This window comes from Triturus cristatus, chromosome 2_2 (assembly GCF_964204655.1).
Source record: "Triturus cristatus chromosome 2_2, aTriCri1.1, whole genome shotgun sequence".
Classification (NCBI taxonomy): Eukaryota; Metazoa; Chordata; class Amphibia; order Caudata; family Salamandridae; genus Triturus; species Triturus cristatus.
This window is the reverse complement of record NC_140582.1, coordinates 1,108,308,915-1,108,335,343: the sequence shown is the minus strand read 5'-3', so window position 1 is coordinate 1,108,335,343 and position 26,429 is coordinate 1,108,308,915. Positions and strand designations below refer to the sequence as shown.

Genomic DNA, 26,429 nt, shown 5'->3' with positions numbered 1-26,429 from the left:
TCATTGATTCCACAAGCTCATTGGGAATAATGCTAGGCAAGAGTCTGAACATGCAGAAGCACATTAGTACACTCACCAAAGGAGGGAAATTCCAACTCAGCATCTTAAGGAAAATAAAACCTTTCATCACTTCATATGATTTAAAGGTTGCGGTGCGAGCCCTAGTGAGCTCTAAGCTGGGTTATGGAAGTGCAACCCTTTGCTGCCTTTCTAGATTAAAGACGGATCCTCTTAGGGCTGCCCTCAATTCGGCTGCAAGGCTCATACCAGGCTCTAAAAGAAACAATCATATCACAGCAGAGCTGATATCCCTAAATTGGCTTCCATATGAAGCTAGGATAAAACTAAAAATTGCATGTATGGCATATAAAGCCATTCATTTCAACACCCCATTGTACCTTGCTCAAAAACTGGAGCTCTCAGGTGGATCTAGATCCTCTAGAAGTGCCAGCACATTACTGCTCAAAATGTAACAAAAAAACTCTTACAATCGAGCCTTCTCAGGTATCGCCCTGAGGATACTAAACTACTTGCCCCTTGAAGTCAGGTTGAATCTCTATAGTGCCTTTTTCAAAAAGGAAGTTAAAGTGATTCTGATTAAGACATTTTTGCCATAGAAATGGAGCTTCAAAGGTGCTAGAGGTCATCCTAGTTGGTCTGAGACTGTGAAGACTGTTTTGTTTTGCAGATCTATTTGGTCCTCTGTTACATCCGCTTATTCCGTACATAACTGATATACTGTAAAGTGATATGATACCCCCGTGGCCATGTTCGCAACATAGACTGAATCCTTCTACTGCCTTTTTCAAAAAAGCAAAACGATCTGGATGAAGAATCTTTTTCCTTTGATTCCTAGTTTCCAATGCTCCCTAGGGCTCCCAGTTCTATGAGACTGTTAATATATTTTTTTTGTTTGGTTGTTCTGTTTTTACCCCTCGTATCCTTTCTTGACTTATAAACTGTAAAGCGCTCTGATACCCACAGTTGTCATGTTTGCAAAATAAAAAACCTTTTTAAATAAAAATAAGTGAGCACTGCGTTTTGATTCAATCTTGCAAAATTCTTAATTTTACTTCTGTATGTTTAATTTTTATCGTTTTGCTCTTGTTTTACTCAGATACACATTGGCTATTTTACTAAACTGGTGTGGATTACTTTTGTGGTGTTTTCACAGTGTTGTCTCTTTTGTTTAGCTTGACTGCTCTGTGCCAAACTACCCGAGTGTGAGCACAGGTAAACCTTTAGTGTGTACTACACTTACCCTGACTAAGATTGCGGTTCCTGCTTGGACAGGGTGCATACCTCTGCCAAACGGAAACCCTGTTTTTAATAGCAGTCAGCCATTTTCCGGTCATTCTGAGATATCCTGTCATCAAACCACCATCCTTCTTCATCCTGCTATTCCTTACTGATTCTGAATGCTCAACATGGCTTAGGAACAAGAAGAGACGACCCACATATTTACAGATGATAATTAAACATCAGTTGTGAAGAGTTCCTCCAGAATTACCCTTAATTCTATAGGTGTCCATAGAGCCAGCTGAGCATTGAAGCGTGGGCCCAGATTTGGCAAGACAATAGCACATGCTGCAGTGCAGTGGGTATTTAGACCCGCGATTGAAGCAAGCATTGGGAGAACCGTTGGTGCTATAAACACATAAAGGCCCAGCCATATTCACAGAATGCCCAAATGTTATCACTGTTCACTAGGGTCCTGAGAAAAACCTGTTGGAGTTTCTTCACTCAGCTGGAAGATTGAGAGTGACAGTATGCGCAATATGTGTATGATAATATGTTTGTATGTTTTTAGAAAATGTTGTTCAATACTGTCTCCAGTCTAATGTTTTCTTATAATATTCATCTTGTCCTTAACATAGTATGGATTGAATGTTCATAATTTGCATGTTGTTTTTAAAAACACATAAGTTCAAAAGTAATAATTTGTTGGAACAACTAGGCACAATTAAGCACAGAACAATTAAGTACATGACAATTAAGTACAGTTTGAACAATGACTTTTGAATTTTGCCAATATAGATGTATGTAAGGCTGGCATTTGGTAATTTTAACTTGTTATCCCACATGCAATGATTTCATACAGTTTAAATAGCTTCCACCATCTTTTTTGCGAAGATCTAATATATAAAAAAAAAATGGTATAAATGTATTGTATACCATTGCAAATTATCATACAATTTACCACTAAATAACTTCCATTGTAGGCAGCATGCTTCCCGAGTTAGATTGATTGCTATGACCCAACCATACATGTATGTCTCACTACGAAAAGAGATACTTAGTTGAAGGCATACTTTAAAATTATTGGAATTGTGGCTGACTAGTTGAGAAAATAGTGGCCATCACTGAGACCAGTGAAGGTTTCATCTTTAACATTAACATGGTAAATGGCAGTCTTCACAATGTCACATTTCTCAATTTTGCTGTTGAAATTTCAATGAAAGATTTTGGTATTTAAATTAAGTAGTAGACATATGCACTCATTTCTTTATTTTGTTTTCATTCCTTATCTGAGGACAGAGCTGGCCAACAAATGCCTAGCATATGTGAAGAGTAGAAATCTACTACCAGCAGGAAGACTGTGCTAGCAGGGAGAGTGCGCCTACCTGGAGACCAACTCGTTCTAACATCAAAGACAACAGGCGGAAGGTATTATGCCCACTGTGGAAGAGATGGACATGACCAGCCGTAAGGTGATGGATAATGGATCTTCTCCTCGTCTATAACCAGACAGCTCTGTAGTTTTCCTTGAGCTGCCTACACCATTATCTGGACCTGCACTTACACCCTCCTTAACTCCAGCACCTCCAATAACAAGGCACCCTCCAGTTGCACTCCTGACCTACCTCTGATTACTCCAATTTTCACCCAAAATAGCACCAACAATTGAAGGACAGATTAATCCGGTGTGTTTCCAATCTCTCGGGATGTGTAGGAACTGATAAGTCAAGCTAAGGCATTATGAACAATGCAAACAAACAAAATCAAAATCTATGGAGCTTCCTGACTTACTTAATTGCAGGTTGTGTGCCTCTTCAACACACCCCACATTCTGTTGTCATGTTTACCGGTTCGTCTGTATTACTTATTTTGAATCTAATCCTGTGAATCTGATTTCTCAGGACATGTCTGGTCCTGCCATTGCCAGTCACTTATTGTCTACTGAGGAGGATGACAATGTTGTGGTGGTAAAAACTAAACCATAGGATGATCAGGAACTTATGCCCCAAGCCAGGAATAGTTACCAGATACCTCTCTACGATTTTGGGGGTGACTATTTATATAATTTTGACTAATTACATTTGTTTGATCATTTAGGGTCTGATACCGATATGGTAGGTTTAAAGTCGGACAGCAGTATTATGATGATGGCGGTGGAGTTTGAACCCGTGTGGGAATCCGACTCGGTTTCGACGTCGGCCAGTTGGAAAGCACTCATAATGCCTTAAGAACGGCATTCTGCCGTCTGGATTATGATGCAAAACCAAAGGGGATGATGGACAGAGTGATGAACATTGCAAGCACTCACCCCCAGTCAGCTGATCTGGGTTTAATCCATCATCATTCTTTTGCTCACCATGCCACCCCAGTTCAGATATGACCGTATGCAAATCAGTCTGACCCTGTGCCTCATGGGAACAGTCTAGCCCGAACTGCCGAGCCATGTCTTCCCTGGACCGGAAACAAGCATCCTGGGACTAGTTTCTGGCTAATCAGCCGTCATCAGCCAGGCTAGCTTGAATCCAGTGGCAAAGTGAGCAAGGGACCGACGTCTGTGCATACCCTGCCAACTTAGGAGGAACAAATCAAAACCAAAGGGGATGATGGACAGAGTGTTGACCATTGCAAGCACTCAACCCCCAGTCAACTGATCTGGGTTTAATCCATCATCATTCTTTAGCTAACTCCGCCACCCTGCGTATTTGTATATAGGGAGCCAGGTGAGATCTTTGAGGTGGGGTTTGATCTGAGTGCAATGTGGGAGGTTGAAAGTGATTCTGGCTCCCGAGTTCTGAATGGCTTGTATGCATCTGAGGAGTTGTTTTCTGATCCTGACTTCAAGGGTGCTCCCATTGTTTCACTTGCTTGTGAATAGGGTGTCTGTAATAGTTGTGCGCGTGCTTTTTGGAAGCCATTTGAAGATTTTCCTCAGTCTCTTCAGGTTCTGGAAGCAGAAAGATGTGATGGTGCTGACTTGGATAGTCATGTCGAGTTTGCTGTTGGTGATTATCTCGAGGTTCTTGGCGTGGGTGATGGGATTGGGTCCTTATACAGATGGCCACCAGGTAGAGCTAATAGTTTCAAGAAGAAGACCGCTGTGAGAAATTGGGTTGTTTGTCGAGGAGAGTATCAGCACTTCTGAAGCTTCAGCCACAGACCACTTCAGGAAGAACCACTAAAGTCACTAAATGTGTAAAGTATTTATGCAGCAAATAAACAGTAATAAAGTGAAAACACAAGAAAAATCCCACAACAATTTATAAAAATAGAGTACATTTTAGTAAATTTAATTGACAATAAAATGATGAAACTCCAGTCAATAACCAGAGAAATCAATTTTTAAAGTTCAAAGTGAAAATTATCACCTAAAAGCTCAATGCGCCAACTATGGACATCTAGTCGCACTAGACTATGGCAAAGTTGGAAGTTATGACCAGACGCAGTAAAGCGTGGTTCGATGAAAGAAGGTAAGTGGACCGGGTCTCGGCTTACCTTCAGACTTGGAGGAAATTTTGTAGATAAAGTAAAGTTCATTTGACCAGGCAGCTAGCATTGTCCGAGGAGGAGTTATCATCATTGGGAAGCTGTTGGTTGAAGTCACTGTGAAGAATCCTTTCTTTAGACATTCTCTTTTTTTTGGAAGTCATAGTTCTCCAGTGGGATGATGCTGCAGGCTGTAGCCGGCAAGGTCTTCACAAGACTGGATACCTCTTCTGCGAGGAGGCACGGCAGAGAATAATGTAACTGGAGCTGCCTCAAAGTGAGATCGACCAGCGATGTCCCTTGGGTGTATTGACCAGCAAGTAGGTCCAGGTCGCCTATTTGGGCACATTAAGCTCCACTTCCAAGGGTCCAGGACTCAGGAGGCACCGCTTGGAGGATCAGGACTCACTAAGGCAACGTTCAGGTGCAGGTTCAAGATAGTTGGAGCCTTTTCTACCCCTGAGGCTCTGATCAGGAGGCCAGCCAACGAGCCCTTGGGGCCACTCCTTGAAGTCATGGGTTCAAGCAGCAGGGCAGACCTCTGGGACTCCGATAAAGCTTCAGACAGCAGAGCAATTCTTCTTGGTATGGAAAAGCAGTCCCTCTGAAGTACACAGGAGGCCAAAGCAGCAGATAGTCCTTCTGCAGGCCCAGGAGTAAATTGAAGAGTGGGTCTGAGAATCTCCTTTTTATCACTTACTAGAAGTTTCCCTCTCAGAAAATTGAGGAAAATGTGTTTTTTATTCAAAGTTTGAGATTTGCATGGGGCTTTTGAGTAAAACAATCTGGTGGGAGCCACGAAAATCACCTCATCCTGTATTTCCTTAGGTGGCTAGCTTTCACAAAATGTACTGGTTTGCTATTTTTAACTAGGTGTCTGCTGAGCTAGGCTCCAAAATCCACAGTGGAAAAATGTGATGTGTATATGTTGGGCTTTTGGCCCATTTCCTCTTAGGGCACTAGGCCCACCCGCACAAGTGAAGAACCAATCTTTTCAGGAACAGATGGCTGCTTTTTCCCACTCATTTACAGTTTTTCTTTAATTCAAGAGTTAGTTTCTTTGGGAAGACCTCGAGGGATCCGCACATGTGACCTCTTCCTAAATTCAGAATTTTATCTACTATGCAAAAATCTATAGCTTTCCTGGGTCCCTCATGGGTTTCACTATGGTTTCTACCACAAACTGGAAAGAGGTTGAAAGTACAAAAACTGGCAAAAATGTGCTACCTCTTTGAAAAATTCCTAAACTGAGCTGGGAGGATAGTGACTTTAGCGCAGCAAACTGTTTGTTGATACCATTTTTAGGAAAAATGCACACACTTTTATATACGTTTTCCCTATCTTTCCCCAAAATTTCAAAACGTAGATTTGTTTTTTCTATTTTCTCGATCTCCTCCTATCGGAATCCACAACCCCTGGGTACCTTTAGAATCCCAAGGATGTTGGAAAAAAAGACTTCTAGTTTGGATACCTTATGTTGATATAAAGTTATGGAGGCCTAAGAGCAAACTATTCTCAAATAGCCTAAAAAGAGCTATGTTTTGGGGGGACGAAGGGGGAAACCCAGCTGATATGGGGTTGATAAACCACCAATTAGAAAGATAAAATGGTGAAAGCATTTATTGAACCGCCTACATCTCTTCATATAGCAGACATTTTGGGCCATGTAAAACATGTTTAGCTCACTTTAAATGTGGACGTTGTATGACTTGCAGTACGGCTGGGAATATCTAAACAGTTTGGCCCTGTAGGGTTTTTCTACCTGTAAGACCAAGAATGTGATATATTGTAATGGGTGGGCAGTGGGTGTTGCGGTGGGTGTTCCACCGCAACACCCATTGATTTTGACACTGCCCCCTATGTAGAACGGCAGCGTACATAGGAGACAGCGCCAAAATTAAGACCAGGAAAAACCTGGTCTTAAGTTTGCAAAATGTGGAGAAATGCATTATTTCATCTCGTTTTTGCTTTTTCCATGTGTGCTGCCTTGTCCATCACACATGGAAAAAGCAAAATGCCATGAACTGGTGATGTAAAAGGAAGGTCCCCATTCCTGTACATAAACGAAACTTTCATGTGTGCTTCGTTAAGCAGCACACATGAAAGTGACAAAATGGCATTTCACGATTGTTTATGTTCAGGAAGGGAGACCTTCCTACGCATAAACATTCCTCCCTTGCATGCAGACACCCTAGCACTATGGTGCAAGGGTGCCTGCATTGGCGCTACACTGCTAAGTGTAGCGCCACCACAGGAGGAAGTGCAAGGCTGCACCATATCATTGTCAATATGGTGCAGCCTTGCATTTCTGAAGTGGCGGAGTGAGGCGTTCAGCCATGATGGCTAACGCCTCACTCCACCACTTCATTGTACATATCCCCCTCCGTTCAAGGAAAATGGGATTAAATACCATTGTGTATTGGCATCACCTGGCTCCTTTATAATGGTCATTAGGGTGTAGATTGTAGCCATAGACCAATGACCATAATGCAATATTATACTAATCAAGACGATTGTAAATGTACAGCCCAGTCTTTGGTGCTCATGGGACCATACCATGTAGTGCAACTCTTGAGTTGATAAAACTGGAGACACTTTTGAGAATGAGTTATTGTTCCCACTTTTTGTGTTAGTGAGATTTACCCTCATATCACTGAAATATTAATTCGGTTAAGGTGTTTGACACTATTGTTATGTGGTCTTTTTCCTGCATGAGTAGTGAGGTGTAATCCTTTAGCACTGCATTTTAGACCGGTCAGAAACTTGGTTGCTTTGCAAATTTGAGGCATGTTTTGTCAAATTTTTAGAGGTGCATCTTTCTCGGGTGTTAGTGGTGGATAGATATGAAGCCACAGGTGCGTACATTACATTCCTGCCCCTTGTGTAAACAAGCATCATCACCGGCATACTTTAGAATTAAAACTTGTCAGGAAGCCTGCTATTTTGTCCTTCTCAGTAGTCTGTTGGAATCCCACCAGATCCATGCATCAGTTGTAAATAGACACTGACTTGGAAGGGTGTTTTTAGAACCACTCTTTGATTCAATGCTCTCAATATCCTGGGAGCATACTCACCTGCTTGTAATTTTCTGCACATACTTTAAATAACCCTCCAATACTCATACTTGGGTTGCTATTTGCTTTCGCAGGAAAGCCTGTGATGTATTATAGTCATGACAGCGCTGATAATTGTTTTTGGTCACATTGTGTACATAGCACTATGTTAAATGAATTACTTGATTAATAACCATGTCAGAAACTCAAGTGCGAATTACTATCATAGATGGTGATCAGGGGCCTGGAGCACAGAAATACCAGAAACCCAGTTTTGAATGGATAATGCAGATGTTGATTATGTTTTCATATATTTCAGAAGTAATATTAAATGAAAGTTATCTAAGTAATACATTGTATATTACAGTATGTATATTATGCTACATCAAAGACATGGAGTGGCTCAGCATCAAATGAATGAGGAATGTGATACAAGTTTGTGAAATGGAGAATCTATGTGTAAGTACCGCTTGAATGTTTTAAAGAGGATTTACAGGAGAGTCCATGACTTTAACTGCCCATCCTTTTTCAAACACTTTGCAACCCTCACCGAATCCTGATGATGCTCCTGATGATTGTCTGAAAAGGACCGAAACATCAACATATTACATCATCGTGAAGACTAACAAAGTGTGGCGGCTTCTTCCGAAAGAAGTTTGAGAGCTCTCTCCTTTTCTCTTCTTTTTTGTCTGTGCCCTGCCATTGCTGTTTCTTCCCTGTTGAATATGTTGAAGACTCCATGCATTATTAGTGTACATAAATCAGCCTTTTGTTTATAAGGGTTGATGGGTGGGGTTCTAGCAAGTTTTGAGTCATTTGAATTACAAGTGAATTGTATATGTCGAGATAAACAATTTTTTTAAATGAATGTGTACGTGCTCTTCGGGTTTTCTCTTTTGACCTATCTTCAATGGGACCTGATGACCAATGTGTCTCGATACAACAATAAAACAATTATAACCAAGAACGCCCTAGGGGTTTGTGAATCCTAGAAGCGGTTCACACTTGTCGGGTCTCATCATTGAGGTGCAGCATGACTACTATGGCACAACAACACAGGACCAATGTCTGGCCATACTAGCACTTCATGTAGTGCTTCACTGAGAAAAACAAAAAACAATGTAGGATTGTCTGAATTTCAGACATTGGTAATTACTTGAAGTGCACTCTAGTCCAATATTTTCCCACTTTGTTAATCAAGACATAGACAAGAAATATTCAAATCAGTATTGGTCCTGTTTACATAGTCCAGCCGTATACATTGCAGGTGGGAACACAAGCAACTCCAGGCCCATTTCAGCCATGCTGAGACTTGCCAGTGGGCCCCAGATTGAGTCATATGTCACTGTAATCACAGGACACATATATGAGCCTACCTGTTGGAAATGTGGAATACTTGAAATGGAGTAGTGGAAGTGAATGTGTGGTAGGAGAGTCAAATAGCCCTTGTTGTTTCTCTCTAAAAGTGAATGAATGAATGAATGAATGAATGATACATCTTATAAAGTGCATGAATACCCAGAGGCGTCTTGGCTCTGTAGAGATCAAGAAGGAGCAGCACAAGAGCCATGAACTGCAGGATCATTGGTTAAATAACCACGTTTTCAGGTTCATTTTAAATGCCAAATCAGCCATCCGATGCTTTGCATTCACACTTTTAGATTAGGAATGTATTTGCAATCATGCTGCACTTGCTTGCATATTCCCAATTTGTACTGGACATCATTATGCTCATAATGTTGGCGAACATCACCTTCATAATAAATAGGAAAAAGGGGCATCATTTGCCCAAGGTCATCTATCCTAATTTATCAGAGAAGGCTAGGAGGTATCACACTTTGGTTCACCAGATGAGCCCAAAAACGAATAAACGTAGCCACCAGACTGGATGCGGACAACAGTGGAGGAAATCAGACAAAAGCATAGTCTTGGCAATCTAATCCTGGAACTCTCCATCATTTTGGCATGAACTCCTTGCTGCAAGTATTAAAAGTCCATCTCATCAGCATGTTGGTATCAATAATGTTCCAATGCCTAAACAAGATTTGATGCATTACTCTAATGTCTTTATTGTTATTGTTTTGTGTGCTTTAACATTCATGCCAGTAAGGGGCTCCAGGATGTGACTCGTTTGTTTGTGCTGACTCTGGTGACTTAATTGTGATTTCTCTTTAGCAGCAGATGTATGTCTGGCACATGTAGACATGGCCTGCTGACCCTGATGACTCATCTATTTGTTTTACCTTTGATTACTTCATTGTTGTTTCCTTTTGTCAGCCAGTGTAAGTTCTGGGACATACTTGAGGGCACTGCCTTCTGAGACGGAACATCTATTTAAATAGTTTGTGCTACTCATGTTTGGTTTTGAAAGGAGCTGTCACATCGAGGACCGAAACACCCTAGAGGGTTTCTCAATTTCAGATAGCAATTCCGGACTGCATACAGATCAAGGTTGCACGTGTTTTCTGAAGCAGCGCTCTCTAACTGCATGCTTTCAGTCCCCGCTCACTTTCTTCAGGCGTTCACATGTGATATCGCCTTCCGCTCCTCAAGCCAAAATTCTTTTGGTGAATTGGAAAAAGACAGCACTCCTGGAGATCAACCAACTATAACACAAGAGACACATTGTGAACTATGTCCTGAGTCCCCCCTCAGTAGAGATTTGTCTTTGGATATATAGACTTGTTTTGGGAACTCACAATGAAACTTGAAAAGAATTGTCACACTTTTGATTCAGGAATATCAAACGTTTGTTATTTAACATAAGGATCTTTAATTCTGGTCTTTGCCCTCTTAGAGGAAACAACCAGTGTTTTCTTTTGTGAATTGTAAAAACAATTCTTCATGAAGGTAGAACTAAGAATTGTTGACTAAGATATATGCTTCCAGGTCGCCCTCCCTGCAATACCCACCCTAACATTCCTTCCTCCCATTTGGTCACATCGATACTCTGATGAAATATAAAACTCAAATATCAATGCTGCCAGAAGGATTCCATCTTGAGAGCATCGCTTCCGAGTAACCGGGCCTGTCATATTTGGGCAGAAGTAGCAGAGGTACTGCAGATTGAGGGCCACATAGACTGTCTTAAAATTTTGAAATGCAGGTAAGCTATTGGGACAAAAGAAAAAATGCCATGGGCAGATCAACTGTACATATCAGCTGTGTATATACAGTTCAACATCATCTTTAGCAACCTTGATAAACTTTAATGTGGACCAAGGAGACACCTAGCTTTAGCTGAGCCCAAAAATATGTCCAGCGGTTATAGAACTTCAGCAAACATGATTATTTACATGGCATGCTGAGGTGCTTACTTTGTCACAGTAAAGTACATATAATTAGATCACAATTAATGCATAAAAAGCTATGATTTTCTTCTTGGCGTCAATATTCCTGGTTTCCACAGTCCAGGCTGTACAGCTTTGGATTTAAAAATATGTTCCAACACTTTGCTTAAGGTAGGATAGCCCTTGACAGCTCACCAGTTGTAGACTTTCAACAGAGACATAAGGAGTAAAGATGTCATGTTTAATATGCTTGTGTTTTGTTTAATTTCTTATGCCACTTATTTTTACATAATATATTCATGATTCTAGTTGTTTCTCCTGATGAAGAGCTGACCTCCCAAAACCCTATTCAGGCTGCTGCAGCAGCGCCATACACAGGCATGTGACCCAGGACAGTGACAGCAGGCCTAAATTGGTTATGGCAAGAAAATGGCAAATTTTTAAATGTGGCATTTTCAAAATTGTAACTTAAAATCTGACTTTATCATTAAAGAGAATTTAAATTATAATTAATTTGAATTCAAACTTGCCATTCCTATCTGCTCCCAATCAAATGATAGCACTTATTAACTATAAAGTGCTAGCTAATGTTAGTCAATGGAGAGAAAGGCCTTACAGTAGTAAAAAACAAATGTAGGAATTTTTACCTACCAGGACATGTAAAAACTAAACACACATGTCCTACTTCTGAAAATACAATGTACCTTGCCATATGGGCTGCCTAGGGCCTACTTTAGGGGCAGTGGTTACTTTGAGCCGGTGTTTACGGTGCTTTGCATTGGCACTTAATTGATAATACCGTCTCTCTGTAGACAGTCTGCCACATGGTGATGCTATTAGTTGTATTTTGAGATGAGCATGAAAACAGTTGTTTATTAATGCAATATACAATAAAAAATAACTAATACCTGCCACTTAAGCCATTTTTATAGCTTTGTGGGCCTGGAATAGTCTGAAGTGCCACACTTGCAGGAGTGTGATGGTTAGTAGGTGTGTTTCTACTGTCATTGGCAGCGCTGCAAGGGCAATGGAAGGTGAAAGCTGCAGTAGCCTCCTGACGAGCTTCCAAGCACTTATTTTTTACATACTAAGCACTGCTTAGGGGTAACGTATATGTTTTATTTAGGAAGGTTTAGGCCTGGCAAAAGGTTTATTTGCCAGGTCGAATTGAAAGTTATTAAACTGCACTAAGGCCAGTGGGGTTTGAGTATTCCTCCCAAACAGTGAGCCAAAAGGGACTAGTTGTTGGAAGGACCGGCCATCCTACCAGAATTACTTAGTGTGGAGCTGTTTCTTGCCTAACTTACTTTTCAAAGGGCTGCCTCTAGCACACAAACACAAAGGAACCTGACACTAATCTTTTGTCACCCCAGACTTCTTGGTGCATTGACAGGAGAATGGAAGAACTTTTAAGAACCAGTTGTGCTGGTATTCTAGAAGATTCCTCCACTTTAATGGCTGGCACCAGGCATAAATACTAGATCCTTGGAAGAAATTTTCAGTTCACTCCTAGACCTGGGGACATTACAATAGGACAGCATTGTCCACCAGAAGACTGCCCAGCTGCTTGAGGCTTGTCTTATTCCTCATTGGGTTGCCTGCCTTGTTCCTCAAAGGACTGCCCAGCTATTCCTAAATGATTGCCCTGCTGCTTGATACCTGCCTTGTTCCCCAGAGTACTGCCCTGATGCTTGAGGGCTGGCTTGTTCCCCACAGGAAAGATTTGCTGCTTGAGGCCTGCCCTGCTCTCTAAGAAGGAAGACTAGACCTGCTTGGTTCATCCCAGGTTAACCTGAGATACTCCAATTGTCAGTTGGCTGGCTACTACTTTTCTGAGCTACGGGGACATACCAGAAGCCTCCTTGCAACTGCCTAGCTGACCTGCTGAACTGGACCCGCATTACCCCTGCTAGCCTCTGCTAGAGTGAATTTTTGATCCCCAAGAGGTGGCTCCCCAGGCCCTGGACCTTTGGCTGGCATCAGAGTGCACTCCTCTTCAAGAAAGTGAGAAACCCTAAGGTTTTGGCCTATTACGATCATGAACCAGACTGTTCGCAGCAAGACTCTGCTGACTGCCAACGCAAAGCTCTGGTGAATCTGACTCTTTGCACTACTGCGACGACTGGCGACGTGAGGTCTGCACTAAGCGCTACAGCAGCAACAGCCTGCAGTGACTGCCATCGCAAAGTTCCAGCAATGATAGTCCGTGACGCTCGACCGAATTTTCGAACTACAGCTATGATCATCCATGACGCCAGGCCTGCTCTTTGTGCTACAGCAATGACCATCCGCAAACCTCTTCCTGCTCCTCGCGGCCTCCTCTGAAGAAAACAGAACTCTTTGTACTAGACTTTGAGAAAAGGTAACTTTTTCAGCAGGACTAACCAGGATCTATGTATCCAGCTAATGCTCCAGTGTGGTCAGCTTTGTGCTTTTAGGCACTAATTGAATATCTATGGTTCTACACAGTGGATTTTTGTCACTGAGGTATAATTTGATGTATTATTTTTCTAAATTGTTTGGGGTTTTTCTTGTGTTGTGTTTTCAATTTATTACTGTTAGTGTGCTGCATAAACATTTTACACTTCGCCTCTATGTTACGCCTGACTGCCTTTGTGCCAAGCTACCAGAGGGTTAAGCACAGGTTAGTTTAGTGGCCTTTGTAGTTCAACCTGGCAAGGACAGTGGTTGTTGCTTGAGTGGGACTTTCCCCCTTTCGAACAAAATCCCGTTTCTTAGACCAACAGAAGTAAAATTCTGAAAACAAGGAGTGAAAGGTAAAAATACAGGGTATGACGGGTCTAACATAAGTCAAAATGATAAAGTAAAAGAGGCAACTAAGATTAATGCATGTATCAAATGGGTGGTACTAGATTGTGTACCACTGAAGAGAACAATTAGTCAGGAAAGGGAGATCAGGACGAGTGGAGAGACAGATGGAGAAGTTGAGTAGGAGATGCAGCAGCATGTAGGAGCAGAGTGCATAATCCAGGGAGAGATAAAAGCAGGGGGGAGGGTAGACAGCAGTAGTGCCCAGCAGTATGTATTTTAAGGAGGATCCAAGATATTTTGGCTAAGCCAAGTGGATGGCCTTGAAGGTGATGCATGCCATTCTAAACTTAATTATAGATTTTGTGGATTCCTTGTAATCTCAAACATGCTGCTGTGCACTGGAAGTAGGAGATAAATGTTGTGTATTAGAAACTTGTGCACACTTTGAACCCTTTTCCTTTCTGTGTGTCCTGCATGTCATGCAGAATGAAGAGAATCTATTGGAAACTTATAAGGGGCAAATTTACAAGAAAGTGACGCATCTGTACAGATGCGTCACTTTCCCTGCGCCACCCTGAGACACCCTTGCGCCACCACCGATGCGCCGTATTTACAATACTGCACATCATGGCGCAAGGATTGACAGATGCGTCAGAAATCCTGTCCCATCTGTTGGTGCAAAAGTCACGCATTGCTGGAGTCGATTTGCAAGCATGACACAACTCCAGCAATGCATGTTAAGGCCTATTCTGACTACAATGCGTCACTCCTTGCGCCTGCTTCAAGCAGGCGTAAGGTTTTGACGCAGTGAAATCTTGTAGATTCCTGCTGCTTTTTTAAAGTCCCTCGCCTTCGGCTCGGGCATTTAACGCTGCAGCGGGCCTTTAATAGCCTGTATAGCCCGCTACGGCGGGCTATACGGCTATAATATTGACAAGACTGAGGTAATGGTGTTGGGCAGGATTCTCCAACTTTGGGGCCCCAACACTGGCCTTCTTCACTCGGGACTCTTCCTGAACCCACTCACAAGGTGAAGATACTTGATTAGTTTCAAATCTATCCATGAAGCCCCAAGAAAGTTCTTTAGTGGCTTAAAAAGATCATATGGGAACTTCCCTTCCCTGCCCAGAGAACCATCCTCTAGGCCATGATTTTGCCTAGGTTAGATTATGGTAGTATTTTAAATATGGGAGAAGATAAGACTGTGATCAGATGCCTTCAGGTGGTACAGAGTCCTGCCGCCAAGCTTTTGTTCTGACTCCCCAAATACTCCGCTATGTCCAGCCTTCTTCACGACCGCCATTGGCTCACAGTGGACAGGCGCATTAATTTTAGGGCACTGTGCTATATGAATAAAACCCACTCGCACTCAGGACCTCTGTATCTGCAAAATCTTGTCACTGCTTATCTCCCTTCTGCCTCATGCTGTTCACGGTTCCCAGAGTTAGACGCACCCGGATGGGCGGCCGCTCTTTCTCTTCACTCGGCCCCAGATTGTGGAACACCCTCCTGGAGTCTCTGCAGTTCTGTACCTCCCTACCCTCCTTCCGCAGGGAGCTGAAAACCTGGTTATTCCAAACTACCCTTATGCTAATGAGCCTAAAACCTGGTTAATTCTAGCATCACTCCTTAAGCTTGCTAGCCTGCCACCTAAGCGCTGGGAAAACCTATGGGTAGCTACGCACTAGAATACAATAATAATAGAATGCAATAATTGTACCTTGTGAAATTGCCTTCTTGTGCTGCTGCAGATTGCTACATTTGTGCATCCCAATTATATAAAAAATTTATATAGTTCTGGTTTACCAAAACTAAGAGATCCAGGAATACAACCATGTCTGTTCATCATTTCTGAACCGCTAGATTAATTGATTCGCTCCTATAAGAACAGAAAATAAGCAAATTGTAATTTATTGTAGAATTCTGTAAAAAGTCCGAAAATCCAAATTTTTCTGCAAAGGCTCTCTGGAACAATCATTCACGGTGAAGGAGTCTGTTACCCGGTGTAACAGTCCATCAGCTGTGCATAATATGAAAGCATATGTTTCCTAACTTTCTATGTGTTGTTGTTATCTGTCACCACATACCAGGATCCACAAACCTAAGTTATCGTTTAAGACGGAACAATTGCAACTAGTTTTAGTAGCGTTAAATACCAACAACCTGCTAGAAAAATACATTTCATAGACCCCCTTATGTAAGGTCGTCCAGCAAACAATTTAGAACAAATCAAATCGTTCACCATCCTGTAATTTTTCTTGGATGTACAGGTATTAAACCAAATATGTTTTGTCCTCTCTTTCACTGTGGATCATCTGTTGTAATGTGTCCACCACTAACAGGAGCCCCAGTGGAGCGCCCTTTCATTTCCACCACCTGCACTTTTAAATTGGTGAAAACCTTTACATTTCTGTTCCTGCCAAACTGTGCTAAACCGAAGAAACACCTTAGTCACAGTTAAGCTGCTTTTAGGGGGCAGAAGAGGAAGATAACTTTCAAAAATTATTTTGAGAATTCTGGAAAAGTTATATTTTTGAGGTTTCTTAGTCACCCAATTAGCACCAGGAATGTACAATTCAAATCAAGACATTACTTCGCCTGTAGAGATCTAGAAAATATATAGGAGACCATTGAGAAGTTGGTGGATGCGTGGTATCTGGCAAAATCATTGGACTTTGCTTCTCCATCCCATTAAGCAGTAAGGGGTTTCTGGCATGGAATTCTGTTGGGTCTGCTGGTGGAAGTCTTTGAACCGAGAGCCTTTCCGGCTTCGGCTGTCAGATCACAGTGACGGTTGACCTGCTGGGCAGCCGACATTCATTACCCGCAGATTCCATGCTGTACTTACTCAATGAAATCAGTCTGGGATTAATTGCTTTGCCTACAGTAGGGGGTCTTGCTAGGCAGTTCAGGATGACCTGTTTCCATGTGGAGCAAGGTCTGTACTGATTTGCATAAGGCAGCCTTCTGTCCAGGGTGGCACACTGGGTGAAAGCATATGTGGTGGAATGCTACCCAAGGTGATTTATGCCTTTTGGACTCTTTGCAAGCATTCTGCCCATCAACTGATATGTGTTTGATATAACACTCTAAGTAGGTAAGAGTATGCTCAGACATGGGTACCTTGCTCACTGTGGCACAGGATCTAATCTATGCCTCACGAATGAGCATACTCAAGGCCTACAGGAGAATGCTTTGCCCGGTACTTCATAATGAAATATTCCCATGAGTAGCTGGGTAAATACTGATTTGCATTAGGCAGGCCTCTCTCTAGAGTGGCACAGTGAGCAAAAATATAGGGGCCAGTGTAATAGCCAGTGGTTTCCACAACTTGAAAAATTACTCAAACACTTGTGCATGTTTGATATAATGCCCTAAGGGTGTCCGGGTGTTCACTTGCTTGCTGTGCCACAGGAGCGAGGCTATTAAACACTGAGATCTCTCTGAAAGCAGGCGGGAATGGCATGTCTTCTTTAGTGGCGCGGCCTTGTCCAGCAGTTCAGGATGTACTGTTTTCATGGGAAGCAGGGTCAGTGCTTATTTGCATGAGAAGGACCTCTGTTTATAGTGGCACAGTGGGTGAAAACAATGGGATGAAATTCTATCCATGTTTCACCAACATTTGTGTGCTTTATTTAATAATATATCAGTCACTTAGGGCTGGCAGATTTAAGGACTTTTTGAACCTGGTGGTGACCTAGTAATCTAGGTGTCTTCACCGCTCCAGACTGTGGACATTATAATAAGTAATCCTCAATATGTTCCTGCACATGGGTGCTTGTGTTTGATGTAGATTTTTGCTTCATGCCGGGAGTATTAGTTGCTAAGATATTTCAGTTTCAGACTTGACCCTGGGGCAGGCACTGGAAGCCTTGCTACAGGATTGATGGAATGACTTGAACTATGTTCTTCACATCCTTTTGATGATTATCAGGCTGACAGTACACATCCGAAGGCAACTAATGAAGGTTATATTAGAGACTGTCCAATTGAGAGCTCAAGTATGTGCCGAAGGTGCCCACGGCAACACACATTATAGTGCATCGCAAGAGCACCCTCCCCCAGAAGGACACACAGGGGCATATTCACAAAGGGCCTCTGCACTCATGGCGGAGACCCCCCAGTCGTGGCAAGGGAGCTGCACTCATGCCAGTGACCCCGGACTCCTGGCGAAACTTCCGCAATGGGTAACTGCAGTATGGAGGTTCTGCCACGAGTGAGGACCTTCGTAAATCGGGTCCATAGTGTAGGGTGGCAAGTAGTGGGAGGGGTAAGGAGATGAATGAATTCTGCCATAATTCTCCCATGTTTTGGCAAAAACATACAGCAGCCCCACAGAGCATTTTGAGTAGAGGCAGGAGGTAGGCACATACATGGACACCTTGTGGGCTCTTCAGCAATTAAGCCAGAATTCCGGTGAGACGTCAAGATCCCACGAGAATGTCAGCCACATTGGGTGTGCCTGGTTATAAAAACCATGTCCACGGTAAGACTCACCACTTGTTATTTGTCCAGCTCACCTGAAGGAAGGAGCAGACTGGGATCCTAATTTGGATTTTGAGGACTTTTTTGCATCCCGATTTTCCACTTCATCCTGGGCGACATCCAGGCTTGTTAGAAGCGGCAACTCAATTATGGCAACCTGAAAAGACAAAAAAAGGAACAAGAATTCCACAACCGAAAACTGTTCTGTTGAAATACGGTAATGCACGCACACGTAGAAAAATTGGGGAAAAGCAATTCCTGTCCCTTGCTTCAGATATCCCGAGAGGGCCCTTATTGTTAACGCAGTTAAACCAGAATGAAAGAATAAAGAATCTTGTTTAATATAATGAATCGCTGAGCAACCTGAGTAATTTGAGAAATAAGCAGTGGATTTAAAGTATATGTTGACTTCAGAACATAGGGGCATATTATCAAGCACTGCGTTAAAATTATCGCCGCTTTAGCAGCAGAAAACTACCGCCAAAGCGGCGATAATGGGCTTGATAATATGCCGCAGAGAATTCCCATAGAAGCCCATGTTGACACCAGAGCATGGGCTTCTATTGGAATTCTCCAGGGCATATTATCATGCCCATTATCGGCGCTTTAGCGGCAGTTTTCTGCCGCTAAAGCGGCGATAATTTTAACGCCGTTTCTTGATAATATCACCAGAGTTTGTTTTTTTCGCTGCCCTTTTGGGGACTATAGATGAATCATTTAGAATAAAGAAGTTTCACAAGGACTAAACATTGTGAAAAGCCTTGAATAAATGAACAGGCTTCATTGGGTGCAATGCAAAGAAAGTGGGATGCGCTGTAAGGTCCCTCAAACTAATCATGCTGAGCAAACCTATTTTAGGGGTTCGAAAACAACATACCACACCAGACTCTCCAAGATGTGAACTGTTAATTTGTGGAAAAGAGGAAATTCTGATGTGATCATGTGAGAGAAGCAGTAACCATAGGAAGGGGGATAGGGCTATGGACACTCCCCTACAACACTACACTCATCTGTCACTGTTATACAGAGAGCTGAATTCCATACTGACTGGGGCAGATTCAGACAAGACAACATTCAGGGATGAGAAAGGACTTCCGACAAAGGATCTGGATTATCAGTTCTTCGGACGCCTGCAACTGAAATTGTTTTTCTCTTTCTTTATTCCGTCCGCCCCCCAGTTCTTTTCAGGCACCTCATTCATTCTCAATGCAAGCTCATACGATTCAAACTATGCATAAATATCCTCTCCTTTCTGGAAATTCTGCACTAAATCCTTGGGTATGTACACTTTACCCCCATGCTATGGCTGTGCGCTGCCACCCTTTGAAATGGACTCCAGTTGTTAGGCCTTGATGTCCAGTTCCCTCATGCTCAACTCATGAGCCAAAAGCTATTTCTTTTTTTCCAGGGCGAGAGCGCTCTTGCTCTCCTCTCCTCTGCCCTGGCCTGGTTCTTCAGTTTCAAAACTTCCTACTCATGCTCTCTGATCCTCAGGTTCTCCTCCTGCTCTTCTCAGGAGAGACTTCCTGCAATATGAAGGAGGCCTTATACCTCAATTATGGGCTCACCCCAGAACAGTACAGAGTGAGGTTCAGGAATTTCAAGAAGCATGATTAAGACACTTGGGTTGAATGTGTGAGGTTGTACACGTGTGCACTGGAAGGTTAGATAAAGGCCAGCAAAGTAACTGATTATGTAGGGTCGTGCCATCTAATTAGTTGGGAGAACTTGAGCAGTCTATGTATTCCAGAGCTGCACCCCCATCTTTTGGACAGTAAGTTAACTGATCCCAGTGAGCTTGCTAAGGAGGCGGACCGCTGGACCAGCACCAGGGTCCACAAAGGGATTGTGGGTACCACAGCCAAAGGTGGGCAGGGTCCCCAGCAGAAGAGTGGGGGGGACAAAGGTAACCAAAAGGAGTTCTCTAAAGGGCCCCAAAACAGTTCAAAGGGAAAGGAGTCTCAGCCCCCGCAGCCTAAGACATCGCAGCCCCCTAAGGGCAGGCGTAACTTCCAGGTTCCCCCCAGGTGTTCCCCTGTGGTGAGAAGGGCCACATTGCCCCCAAGTGCACCAAGAAGTCCTAAGCACCCACTGGTGCACAGTCACTGGGTTTAGTGAGTGTAGCTTTGGGGGAGGAATTAGTTTCCAGTGAAGGGGAGGAGCAAGCAGTTATGGCCCTTGTCTCTTTAGGAGACAGAGAGATGGTCCAGGAGTCCTACCTCCCTGAGAACACAAAAATATACAGGCAGTGGGTGACCATCAAAGGGAGGAGGGTGGAGGCTCTGAGAGACACAGGAGCCAGCGTGACATCTGTTAGGTGTTACTGGGTGTCTGAGGAGCAGGTCATTCCCAATGCACTTCACCCTGTGGGTGCAGCAGACAACTCTGTGTGCCTCTGCAAGGTGGCACTTGTTCCCTTTGAATGGGGGGTCTCAGAGAGGGGGAACGCCAGGCTCATTTGGAGATGTTGGGACTGCCTGAGTGGGTCTGTGTGACTCCTTGGTCAATAGCAGCCAGTAGGGGTAATCAAGAGGACCTGGAGCCTGAAACAGTGGCCAAGGTACCTGAAAGGAAGAGGAGTGGCAGGGAGCATGGGAAACCAGCCCCAGTCGTTCCCACGGTCCTGGAGGAAGCAGAACCTGAGGGGATGCCCTGGAACCTACAGGGGAACAGGTAGTCGAACTGGTAGACCTGCGTGAGCTGACCCATTGGCAGCAGGAAGGAGGTCCCTCCAGGAGGGAGTTCTGCGAGGCACAGATGGAATGCCCTTCTCTCAGTGATATGCAGCAACAGGCTGCAGACCAGGCGGCAGGTGGCGAGTCCAAGACTCATCTAATTTACTGGGAAGATGGATTACTCTATAGTCAGTCTAAGGTTGCTGAGCCCGGTGCAGCCCGTGTGCTGGTGGTACCCGAGAGCTTCAGGACCTTCCTACTGGGTCTGGCTCATGACGTGCCTCTCGCAGGACATTTGGGGTGCAACAAGACCTTTCAGAGGCTTGCCACCCACTTTTTCTGACCCCAAATGAGGAAGCACATCAGTACACACTTCAGGATTTGCCAGACTTGCCGGGCAAGTGGCAAGAGTGGAGGGAAGTGTAAGGCTCCCCTCCAACCCTTTCCCGTGGTGAGCATCCCTTTTCAGTGGGTGGGCATTGATATTGTGGGGCCATTTGAACCCAAGACAACCTTAGGCAACAAGTTTATCTTGGTCTTGGTGGACCATGCCACCAGGTACCCGGAAGCTGTCCCTCTCAGGACAATCATAGCCCCTGTGGTGGGCCGTGCATTGATGGGGATCTTTTCCCGTGTGGGGTTCCCCAGAGAGGTGGTCTCCGACCGGGATACCAACTTAATGTTGAAGTACATGAAGTCTTAGTGGGAGGAGTGTGGGTTAACTTACAAGTTCACCACTTCATACCATCCTCAAGGAAATGGGTTGGTTGAGAGATTCAAACAAACGCTGAAAGGTATGATAATGGGCCTTGCGGAGCCCATGAGACAGAAGTGGGACGTCTTTTTGCCATGCCTGTTGTTTGCCTACAGGGAGGCACCTCAGAAGTCCTTAGCGTTCTGTCCCTTTGGACTCCTGTACGGTCACCCTGTGAGAGGACCTCTGAGTCTGGTGAAGGAGGGTTGGGAGATGTCCCCTAGTAAGACCCCCCAGGATGTGTTCAGCTATATGCTGGCCTTCCGCAACCAGACTCAGCGCTTCAGGAAACTCTCTCAGGCGAACGTGGAAGCTAGCCAGGAAGAAATGAAAAGATGGTATGACCAGAATGCCACTCTGGTCGAATTTCATCCTTGGCAGAAGATGTGGGTGATAGTGCCAGTGGAGCCTTGTTCGCTCCAAGAAAAGTGGGCTGGGCCATATGAGGTGGTGGAGCGCAAGAGCGATGTAACCTATCTGGTTGACTTGCAGTCTCCCAGGAACCCTTTGAGGGTCCTACATGTGAACCGCCTCAAACCACACTGTGAGAGGTCTGATGTGACAATGCTCGTTGCTACAGATGATGGGATGGAGGAGGAAAGTGACCCTCTTCCTGACCGCCTGTCAGCAGAGGAGCAGGATGGGTCCGTCTATGGGGTGAACCTCTCGCATACCCTGACCCCAGAACAGCAGAGGGACTGTTGCCATGTGTTGGGTCAGTTTGCCTCCCTGTTCTCCCTGACGCCAGGAGTCACTGATTGGTGCATTTATTATGTGGACACTGGGGGACAGTCTGCCTGTGTAACAGAAATTTTACAGGGTAGCTGACAAGGTCAGGGCCAGCATCAAGGAAGAAGTTTCCAAGATGTTGGCGCTAGGGGTAATTGAGCCCTCCAGCAGTCCATGGGCTAGCCCAGTGGTCTTAGTACCAAAAGCTGCTGCACCCAGTGCCACTCCAAATCTTTGGTTTTGTGTGGACTACTGTGTGCTCAATGTGGTCACCAAGACTGACGCACACCCCATCCCCAAAGATGATGAGCTTGTGGATCGGTTGGGCGCTGCCCAGTACCTCAGTACGTTTGATTTAACATCTGGGTACTGGCAGATTGCCTTAACTGAGAAGGCTAAAGAAAGGTCAGCATTTTCAAAACCAGAGGGGCACTTCCAGTTCTGTGTCATGCCCTTTAGGTTGAAGACCGCCCTGGCCACCTTCCAGAGACTGGTCAACCGGGTACTGTCCGGTCTGGAGGAATTCAGCCCTGCTTACTTGGATGACATTGTTGTGTTCAGCTCCAATTGGGAAGAGCATTTGCAACACCTCTGTGGAGTGTTGAAGGCTCTGCAAAGGGCAGGCCTCACTATCAAGGCCATGAAGTGCCAGATAGGGCAGGGATCTGTAGTGTACTTGGGACACCATGTAGGGAGCGGCCAGGTGATGCCCCTACAAGCAAAGATTGATACCATTCTGGCTTGGGAGCCCCCTAAGACTCAGACAGAGGTGAGAGCCTTCTTAGGTCTCACAGGGTATTACTGATGGTTTGTCGAGGGATATGGCACCATTGTTGCCCCCGTGACAGAGCTGACTTCAAGGAAGCAGCCCAAGAATGTGATCTGGACCGATGCCTGCCAGACCGCGTTTGATGCCCTGAAAGCAGCCATGTGCACGGCACCCGTGCTCAAGGCACCTGATTTCTCCAAAGAGTGTCTGGTGCAGACAGATGCTTCAGAGCATGGAGTGGGAGCAGTACTCTCACAATTTAATGACGAGGGATTGGACCAACCCATAGCTTTCATTAGTAGGAGGCTACTTCCCAGGGAACAGAGGTGGAGTGCAATTGAAAGGGAAGTTTTTGCTGTGGTCTGGGTGCTGAAGAAGCTAATGCCCTACTTGTTTAGGACTCACTTCCGGGTTCAGACAGACCACAGGCCCCTCAGATGGTTAATGCAGATGAGGGGTGAGAACCCAAAACGTTTGAGGTGGTCCATCTCCCTACAGGGAATGGACTTTATGGTGGAACGCCGTCCTGGTACAGAATACGCCAATGCTGATGGTCTGTCCAGGTTCTTCTGCCTTAGTGATGAGAACTCCCAAGAGGGTGGGTAGTTCTCCCCACTTTTCAGCTGGAGAGGACACGTGTTTGACCTGCCATCCTTGGTGTGGTTTCCCATGACTTTTTGTCTCTACATCCTGTATTTTTGACACTGTGCTGGATTTCTTTTTGCTCCTTTAGATGCTTTTGTCACTTTTGCCACTGCTGATCAGTGCCAAAGTGCAAGTGCTCCCTGTGTAAATTGTTATTGTAATTGGTTATCAATGATTGGCATATTTGTTTTACCAGTAGGTCCCTAGTAAAGTGCACTGAGTGTGCCAGGTCTGGTAATTCAAATGCTACTAGTGGGCTTGCAGTATGGAACAAAATGTTCCCAGCCCAAATCTATCAATCAAAAGAACAGTATATTCACACAATAACAAAACTTTTTGGAGAAATGTTCAAGTGTTGTTTAATCACACTGAACACCTGTTGCTAATTTTTAAGATCACAATATACCAAAACACATTCAAAGAACATCATTAGGTGTGCCCGTTGGATAGTAAGGAGAAGGGCAGTGAGTTGTGCGAGGTTGTGAGGTCAGTGGCGGATATTATTTACAATTGTTGAACAATCAAATTGTTATGCATATTATTTCATGCCACACATTTTATACATGGTTCATATCACAGTACACTTCAAGAAAAATCAACAGCCATGTAGTATAGAAGTCACAGTGCAACATGCGCTGTTGGCGTTACTGGCGTCATTGATGTGTCGACTTTTCGACCCCTGGAATTATGTAGGTGTTGGTCAGAACCTTACTAATGGGGTCTTCCTCAGGACAAGAGTGCTAGTGGAGGGGAGAGGGCACCTAGAAGCAAAATAAAAGTTGGGTTGTCAAATCTAAGGAGAGAATTAAAATCAAGACAATTTGAAAGCGGGAAGTTGGTTAATATATAATTACCGTATCTGCCTATGCAGGCAGTGCTTCAAAGGCGCACGAAGTCGTCTAAGAAAATGGGGTACATAACCTCCAAAATATGCGATGGAGAGAGTGGTAGACACCTGTAAAAATAAGGTGTCGGTCAGAGTGGCCTCCAAACAATTGAGGTCCTGAAAACCAAGAAAGGGAAGGTAAAGCCAACTTACTCATTCAAATACATGTAATCCCATGGGTAATTCAATCCCAAGCAGTCGAAATCCTGCTGGGGAAGACGTGGTCAGCAGACCAACGTTTTAAAGCATAATTACTTAATCAAAAAGGTTTCAAATTGGGGAATGAATCTAAAATTGAAGGAAAAGAAGGAGCATAAAATCAGTGCCAAGGACCGAGTCGCCATGTGGAAAAACAACTCATACAATAGATAGATCGTGTTAGCAAGAGGAAGTGATTCTGACTGGTATTAATGAAAATACAGTAGCTATTCAGAAAAACCATGGTGTGTTAATGCGCAATATAACTCAAAGATAAAAAGGGCCGTGCTGGCAATCAATTCAAGATTAAAAGTACGCCTGGTTTTCAAGAGAATAATGAAAGAAATCCGATGTGCTCAAACGGAATGGAAGCAAAGTGAAAGAACCACAATTGAAAAATCACCATGAGTACAGGTGGACTAACATAGAATTCATATGGCGTGTGCCTAATCCTCCTTTCGAAAATAAGTGTGACATGGGGACTAGCACCATGCATTGCTGTATGGAAAATGAACGTATGCTTGAAAACGAAAACGAATATGCCAGTAAACAATGAGGAAATACTAACAAATTAAAATATTTTTAGAATATATTTAGAAACATATAAAAATATGCTGCGGATGCAACCCTACTAAATAAGGCGGTGGAGTCAGTGGAAACATGCTGTCATTGGGGAATATCAAAAGGGTTAATCACACAAAGTTATTAAAGCGCCCCATCGAACGGGGAAGCAGGGAAAAAACGGAGAAAAAACCCAACGTTAAACGGGAAGGGCGTTGCAGCGCTCGAGTGTTAAAAATAATCTTCCAGATAATGGAGACCAAGTTATGAGCACTCACCCTGGTGTCGCAGCTTCTTCACACTAAAGAGCAAGAGCGCGCCGTCATCGCTAGCAGTTGTCTATAAAGGAGCGGAGGAAAACTACACGTGATCCCCAGTGTGGTGCTGCAGCTAAATGCCGGTCTGCACGTAAACAATACGAACAGAAGAAAGACTCGGAATGGATATAAAAAACCCGGACACAGTGTTGAATATAATGCATCTATGTCAGAATGGGTAGGCGGGGAGGGGAGGGGGTTTTCTTATGTACTAATGGAATATAGAATTGTGGCACTATTGGTCAGTATGTCAAATTAACCTACAAATTAGAATTGCAGTTTCATTCAAAATTTAACCATTTTAAAGGTAAACATCAACAAATGGTTATCACGAATAACTGGTGATGTTAAAAAGATCAATGGTGTATATATGAAAGCCCAACGTTTGCACCACAGAATTACTTATCCTCAAGACTAGTGACTTCGAAAGGGAGATCAATGGTGTATGAGTGAAAGCCTAACGCTTGCACCACAGAATTACTTATCCTGAAGATAGCAATCGAGGGAAAATAGGAATATCAATGATATACAGTACATTTGTTGTATATGGTCAAAATTTGGGAAAATAGGAAT

At 43.8% G+C, this 26,429-nt stretch overlaps 1 protein-coding gene across 1 annotated transcript in view; it reads right to left on the bottom strand.

Moving 5' to 3' along the window:
- LOC146863230 (uncharacterized) overlaps window positions 1-25,883 on the bottom strand; it is a 222,236-nt gene extending 196,353 nt beyond the window's left edge. Inside the window, exons 1-2 of the mRNA XM_085643158.1 lie at window positions 25,818-25,883; window positions 18,358-18,479 (exon numbers count right to left, since the gene is read on the bottom strand). The gene's annotated coding sequence lies outside the window, so the exon portion shown is untranslated. The remainder of the gene's footprint in view (window positions 1-18,357; window positions 18,480-25,817) is intronic.
- Window positions 25,884-26,429: the final 546 nt, after the last annotated feature.